Genomic DNA, 8,530 nt, shown 5'->3' on the forward strand with positions numbered 1-8,530 from the left:
ATGTTCCACGGCCTGCGACCGCGTCTATTTCGTCATTTACCGAATTGCTTTTTCCACCAGACCCACTTCAAAAGTGGGCTGAAAGACTTCAAACCAAGCTTGGCATGTTCTGGCTGACTCAGCCAAATTGTTGCTCTACTAATGTAGAGTCAAGCGTAAGCTTGTGCGCCTATTCATTCAACTAAATATGTGCTATAGTGCACCTAAAATATATGGCACTGGAACAAAAACTGTCTTTATCATTTAACAGGGGCAGTAATCGGCTAAATCATCAATTCTTGAAATGCTTTTATGAAAAACAATTAACATATAAAAATCATATTGCCAGTGCTAAGAGCAGTAGTATCAATTGTACTTGAAAGACCCGATCATTTTGTGACTCGAGCATGAAAATTTCATGACGCCAAATCCTGCAACTGAAGCCTAAATGTTTGACTCGAGCATGAAAATTTCATGACGCCAAATCCTGCAACTGAAGCCTAAATGTTTTTTGTTCATTGATCACTGCTACATTTTCGGGAGCGTCATTCTTTTGTTTGCCAGCCCAAACGTGTCCGAGATATAATGATCCGCCTTTTTTAAGCACTGCTAATATAGGTTGTTGGTGAATATGGTGAGTCATTTTCAAAAGTGAAAGAAATATAAACATGTTCTTTAAATTGTTGTGGATCAACTCGTACCAACCCGTACCATCAACTTTTGGACCAAGGTGGCAAAATCGTGCTCACGTTTCTGCAAATATTTGCACGAAATCTGCCCGACATAATCCAGCATGATGGACTGGACAATGCTTCTTTTGTTTAGAATTGCAATTTGTATCTCTGGCCTCTTCGTCCATCTTTAGAATAGTTTTGGCGTCTTTAGGACGTGTTTATTTAGACCTCCTTGAATTCAAGCCTGTGACATTCTATCGAAGATTCCTCTTGTGGTTTCAACCGGACATGAAGGAAGCTCTCTGAGTTGAAACGCCTCATCTTGATTATATGGTGGGGAGGAAGATGGGGAGGGGAGGGGTCTTGCTATAGCAAGACTTAGAGGAAGCACCAGGGTCGGAATGGTGGTGGTGGCAATAGCACGGAGTGCAGAGTAAATGAGACAAAATTGGTTCCTCTGTCTCTTACTTCGTTCCAGGTGGAAAAAGACACTTCAAGAAGTGATAGTGCGAGTGAGTAAGCAAGCAGGCAAGTGAATAGGCAAGGAAGCAAGCGCGAAAGGTAGCCAGTCAGTCAGTGAGACTGTCAGTGAGACAGTCAACCTGCATTACTACATATACTTTGGCGTCGTCTTTGCGCAACCATGCATGGCCAGCAAGTGCATAATGTACGAGCGACACACTCATGCCTACGACGTTCCAGGCGGACTGGAGAGTGCCAGGCCACGATGGATGCACCATTTCCCTCCTTTCTTCGTCAGCCATTGTCTCGAGTCTTGGCTTGTCTTACGGCATGTGTTGACCGGCTTTCTCCCCCCTACCTTCACCCTCAACCTCGTATCACCCCATTTCATCCCCTTTCCTCTTGGCTGACGTCCTCCCGCGGGTATCTACCTGTTCACGGACTTGGAATGAACATGCAGAAAACACCATCCATCCGTTTTCCATCCGTCCGTTTTCCGTCCATCCATCCATCTCTCCATTGATCCCCCATCCCGCCATNAGGGTTAAAGCCCAGATTGAAGTCTCGTGCGCTCCCTTAATTGCACGACTTGTAGATACTCGAATCTTTAGTATTTCAGACTTTCTTGGCACAAAGCATCACGCACACGTTAATACTAAGCGCCACCCCTGCCCACCCTCCGTCCACCTCTAAGGTGTGATACACTACGGAATACATAAGTCAAGAGGTAAATCACAGCCATCCGGTTTTGCCAGGGATGGAATTCCGTTGGATAGGTTCCGTCTCCAGAATCTAGACAAGTTTGTCGACAGTCGTCAAAGCAGCTCGGGGGCGTTTTCACCCCAAAACGATAGACCTTTCTTGGTTGGCAAAACACGTGCCTTCTTTACATCAGATTGCTTGGATCAAAGACTAGATTGAGTTTGGGGATAAGGGGGAACGTTTTGATTCTTGGAAAACAATTACAATATGTCTCAGACAATCAATGAGTCAGAAAACGTACCCTCTTAATGATCTTTAATGTTCCACGGCCTGCGACCGCGTCTATTTCGTCATTTACCGAATTGCTTTTTCCACCAGACCCACTTCAAAAGTGGGCTGAAAGACTTCAAACCAAGCTTGGCATGTTCTGGCTGACTCAGCCAAATTGTTGCTCTACTAATGTAGAGTCAAGCGTAAGCTTGTGCGCCTATTCATTCAACTAAATATGTGCTATAGTACACCTAAAATATATGGCACTGGAACAAAAACTGTATTTATCATTTAACAGGGGCAGTAATCGGCTAAATCATCAATTCTTGAAATGCTTTTATGAAAAACAATTAACATATAAAAATCATATTGCCAGTGCTAAGAGCAGTGGTATCAATTGTACTTGAAAGACCCGATTATTTTGTGACTCGAGCATGAAAATTTCATGACGCCAAATCCTGCAACTGAAGCCTAAATGTTTTTTGTTCATTGATCACTGCTCCATTTTCGGGAGCGTCATTCTTTTGTTTGCCAGCCCAAAGGTGTCCGAGGGAAAAAGTCTGGGATCATCCATCCTCTTTCCCACTTCGGCAACTCTCCCTGACCATCTTGCTATTGGCGGACAGGTTCTCCTGTCTGTGGGACATCATGGGCTAAGCGGGTTTTGTCGTGGCCAGGGCCGGAACCCTACGTACAACCTGCAACCGCACGGGATGTCGTTTACCGATCCACGACGAGACTGGGAAGGGTTAAGCCCAGATTGAAGTCTCGTGCGCTCCCTTAATTGCACGACTTGTAGATACTCGAATCTTTTAGTATTTCAGATTTTCTTGCACAAAGCATCACGCACACGTTAATACTAAGCGCCACCCCTGCCCACCCTCCGTCCACCTCTAAGGTGTGATACTCTACGAATACATAGTCAAGAGGTAAATCACAGCCATCCGGTTTTGCCAGGGATGGAATTCCGTTGGATAGGTTCCGTCTCCAGAATCTAGACAAGTTGTCGACAGTCGTCAAAGCAGCTCGGGGGCGTTTTCACCCCAAAACGATAGACCTTTCTTGGTTGGCAAAAACACGTGCCTTCTTTACATCAGATTTGCTTGATCAAAGACTAGATTGAGTTTGGGGATAAGGGGGAACGTTTTGATTCTTGGAAAACAATTACAATATGTCTCAGACAATCAATGAGTCAGAAAAACGTCCCTCTTTATGATCTTTTATGTTCCACGGCCTGCGACCGCGTCTATTTCGTCATTTACCGAATTGCTTTTTCCACCAGACCCACTTCAAAAGTGGGCTGAAAGACTTCAAACCAAGCTTGGCATGTTCTGGCTGACCTCAGGCCAAATTGTTGCTCTACTAATGTAGAGTCAAGCGTAGCTTGTGCGCCTATTCATTCAACTAAATATGTGCTATAGTCCACCTAAAATATATGGCACTGGAACAAAAAATGTTTTTATCATTTAAAGGGCAGTAATTCGGCTAAATCATCAATTCTTGAAATGCTTTTATGAAAAAACAATTAACATATAAAATCATATTGCCAGTGCTAAGAGCAGTGGTATCAATTGTACTTGAAAGACCCGATTATTTTGTGACTCGAGCATGAAAATTTCATGACGCAAATCCTGCAAACTGAAGCCTAAATGTTTTTTGTTCATTGATCATGCTCCATTTTCGGAGCGTCATTCTTTTGTTTGCCAGCCCAAAGGTGTCCAGGTATAATGATCCACCTTTTTTAAGCACTGCTAATATGGATTGTCGGTGAATATGGTGAGTCATTTTCAAAATTGAAAGAAATATAAACATGTTCTTTAAATTGTGTGGACAAACTCGTACCAACCCATACCATCAACTTTCGGACCAAGGTGGCAAAATCGTGCTCACGTTTCTGCAATATTTGCACGAAATCTGCCGGACATAAACCAGCATGATGGACTGGACAATGCTTCTGTTGTTTAGAATTGCAATTTGTATTCTCTGGCCTCTTCGTCCATCTTTAGAATAGTCTTTGGCCTTTTAGGACGTGTTTATTTAGACCTCTTGAATTCAGCCTGTGACATTCTATCGTAGATTCCTCTTGTGGTTTCAACCGGACATGAAGAAGCTCTCTGAGTTGAGACGCCTTCATCTTGATTATATGGTGGGGAGAAGATGGGGGGGGGGGGGGGGAGGGGTCTTGCTTTAGCAGACCTAGAGGAACACCAGGGTTGGAATGGTGGTGGTGGCAATAGCGCGGAGTGCAGAGTAAATGAGACAAAATTGCCTCTGTCTCTTACGTCGTTCCAGGTGGAAAAAGACACTTCAAGAAGTGATAGTGCGAGTGAGTAAGCAAGCAGGGCAAGTGAATAGGCAAGAAGCAAGCGCGGAAAGGTAGCCAGTCAGTCAGTGAGGACTGTCAGTGAGACAGTCAAAACCTGCATTACTACATATACTTTGGCGTCGTCCTTGCGCAACCATGCATGGCAGCAAGTGCATAATGTACGAGCGACACACTCATACCTACGACGTTCCAGGTGGACTGGAGAGTGCCAGGCCACGATGGATGCACCATTTCCCTCCTTTCTTCGTCAGCCATTGTCTCGAGTCTTGACTTTCTTACGGCATGTGTTGACCGGCTTTCTACCCCCTACCTTCACCCTCAACCTCGTATCACCCCATTTCATCCCCTTTCCTCTTGGCTGACGTCCTCCCGCGGGTATCTACCTGTTCACGGACTTGGAATGAACATGCAGAAAACACCATCCTCCGTTTTTCCATCGTCCGTTTTCCGTCCATCCATCCATCTCTCCATTGATCCCCATCCGCCATCAATCTGAATAGGGAGAAGAGTCTCGGCTAGGAAGGAGTGGGCACAAGACCTACCGGTCGTTCACGGGGGATGAGTCTTACTTCTGACTTACTGGGATTTCCACCCCTGAGCTTCGCATTACTCATCATGATGTTGGTGATCACAAGTCAAAAGATAGGCTTTCTCCTCTTGTTCCTGGAAGCCAATGAACACGCCAAAATTGTCGTCCACAACGACTAGCAAAGAGATAGAGACTTAAGGGAACACAAAACGTGGTGCGGACTAAGTACGGATACGGTATAGCTACCTACGTACATGTACTAGTAGTATATACCTACACTCGAAACTGAATGATTGTGATGGATACGACATCGATGGCTTGGCTTGGTTTATAGCATTGCGCACCACCTTGGTACGATTGCTGATGGATGTTTGACTTGGTTAGGTAGTTCATGGTGGTTTAGGCTGGTGGCTTAGTTGATGGCTTAGCTGGTTGTTGTTCACTGGGGTGATAACAACGACGACTTCGACGGCAACGAAGAAGGAAAACGAGGGAACAGGGGAATATGGTTTGGAGGGTGGTCGTGGTTGGGGTGGTTAAATTGCCGAGGTAATCTTTTGTTTCCGTTACTTATTCATCCCAATTTCACTAAAGCTTTCCATTGAAATCGAGTCGTATTGAACATTTTCTAGCCTCACCAGAGTATCTACTAGAGTACGTAAATTGAGTCGACAAAAGATGAAACAAATTGGGCCATCTCTATCAATTAGTGGACATTTCATTTCATCATAGGACTCAAATAATTAAACCTGAAGTGCATATACTGTATGATGTCAAGTCGGGCGTCTCCACAAGGCTCTAGTTAGGTCCTCTCCATTTCATAATCTACAATATGTTAACTCTGCATCAGTCAATTGTTCAGAGACATTTTGAATAGGTTTCGCCTATTTGGGCTCCAAATAGTTTAGCAGGTTTGCAAAATGTCAAGCAGGTCCCAAGATGTTTTACAAGGAACATCAGAGAAATGATAGAGCTCTCGTAATGGGAGAGGCGTGAAAGGTCTGGACTGTTCAGTATTCAGAGAAGGTACGAAAGATATTTGATATACAGTAGTACATTTTCAAAAGAATTCACGAGTTTCGTTCTAACCCAATTCCAAGTCAAGGGCCGATTGCGTTGACCATAAGAGCTTAACGTGGGTTTTGAGGGCACTTTGAAGCCTTTTTGTGAGATCCAATAATGAAGTCCGCTTTTTTTCTTCTTTTTTTAGACTTCTTTATTTTTCAATTTGCTTCCCTCTAACATTCGTAGGGAAAATGTAAACGTTGATCTAGCAGCATCGTTTAAGTCAGACTTGCCAGTATTTCTGATCGAAATTCCTGATGACCCTTATATTCAAGGGCTAGCCAGATCTGCTTACTCTAATTGTTTGGTCGATCAAATAAGAAATAAAAATAAAAAGTTACGACTTTTTTGATATCTTGAACTCCTGGAGATTCCATTCCCAGTGGCGAGAAGGAATTTCGCAAAAAATCATCATCATCATCATCTTCATCACCATGTCTTGATGTGTTTGAGAAAAAATTGACGTGCTTTGCCTTGATCTTTGTAAGAATGAGTCTTCAATACCAAATCCATTTCATTTGTTTCTCTGACATACAAATTTGGCCAATTAGACTTCCACTTTCTGTCATATCTCGATTGGAAATCAATACATACATGATGGTTTCCTTCAAACTATCGACGCATGATGGTTGAATTTAAATTTTTTGGTCATTTTCGTTAGCCTCGCCCCGCTTTGCTGTTTTATTGTTGATATTGTTCCTTTCTTCGGCCATGTCAAACTACCATTTTTTGCTTGAATGTCAGTAAATCATCGACTTAAAACTATTTCCACACACGCCACACTTGCTTTGGAGGCCATGCCCACCTCATGTAGCTCAATCGTTTCCACTGATTTGACCGCTATGGAGTTGTGAAGGACGTGGAAATAAGGACTAATTTGATTCTGAACAGTGACTGATAAGAGATCAAAGTCTGAACGGTTCGTGCCCAAGAAACGTGTGGTTATGATGCCAATTTATGGGTAGACCACCCTCACCCCGCATTTAATCTAGAGGACTACCAGGATTTTTGTCACCCGGGCCAACTGCCACGCTATTGGATTTGAAATGTAGCCCGGGTAAGATGACGGTGAGAAAACTTAAATGGTGTTCGGGAATACCTGTCATGCATGCTGAATGGAAACCACGATAATCGGATGCCGGTTACTCCACGCCAATACAATGGATCATGGTAGGACAATCAGAGGTAGAGGGCTGCTCGATGGATGTTGCCGTTCGATGCGGCGCCAGCATTGTTTCGATTGCGGTTAACTGCGGACTTGGATGGTGCAGTGGTCGGGTGTCTTCATTGTTCTTGAAAAAAGAGGTTTCAAAGTGAGTTGAAGTCATGCAACATTAACAACCAACTAGCTAGCTAGATAGATAGATAGATAGCTATCACTGGGCCGAACAATTCGATTCACCTTTCCAATTTTCTTCTCACCGACTTCATGTCCGGAAGGAGAGGGTTCAAAGGCCGGGTTGAAGAGCCCACTCTAATCGCGTCGGGGTCAGAAGTAAAAAGTCCACATGCACACCAAAACACACATACACGTACACACACACCCTAAATGCACGGATCATTGACCTCACTGGAGTTAGATTTGGTTCTCAGGCCAGCAGGCCAACCACCGAAATATGACGCGGAATAATTTAAAACACAAGAGAATGAGGAGGAGTTGATCTACGTAAGCCGGTTCGGGGACAAATCACGTGTATAAGGGGAAAATCGAAAATTGGTCCTCCAAACAAAGAAAGGATTACCGTTGATGATAATTGATCATTGGCCAGGGGTTGGTTGGTTGATTAGTTGGCTGAGCCTATTCGTCAACTTGAATGCACGGTTGTTGCTTGTACAGGTGGGGTTGAATTTTGTCGAGAACAATGCATCATTCCGCTTTGGAAACCACAATCAAACGTGTATTTGGTACTCTTGCTGACTTGAGTGTTCCGACCATCACTGCCGCCCTTGGCCGTTACAGAAGGGTGGCTTGCACTTCAAATGTGACTCGGACATAAATTACCGGCGCTGATGATGGTGATCTGGATGAATCAAGGCAGCAGAAAATACCTTGTTGATCCGTGACGGTCAATATGTCGTCGATGCACTCACTGACCAAAACGTTTGGCTTTGCATGCAAGTTCTTCTCGGTGAGTCAGTTTTGTACGAGTGAAGGAGTGAATGAGTGAAAGAGTTTCGGAATGAATCAATGAACCAATAATGAGTCAGTTTGGGAGTCGGCTGGGAGTGGGTGTGGAATGCGCTTGAATTTGACCAATCCGTTAGATCTTCCCTGGGAATTGAATTCGATCTAGGCGCTTCATGTTTGTGGAAAATATGAATACGCGTCCATTGTCACAAAGGATACAGTGCCTTTTATGTGTGTGTAGATAGTAGATAGTCCATTTCTTTGACTTCGCCCACTGACATCATTAAGCGCAAATAAGGTTCAAAAGAGTTCGAGACGCCATCATCCGGCAATTGAACTTGCTCTTTGTGCTGACATACTGTATGTAGAGCTCAGTCTGGCAGTCAATAAAGACA

The sequence above is a fragment of the Tigriopus californicus genome, chromosome 3, assembly GCF_007210705.1.
Source record: "Tigriopus californicus strain San Diego chromosome 3, Tcal_SD_v2.1, whole genome shotgun sequence".
In the NCBI taxonomy this organism is placed as follows: domain Eukaryota; kingdom Metazoa; phylum Arthropoda; class Copepoda; order Harpacticoida; family Harpacticidae; genus Tigriopus; species Tigriopus californicus.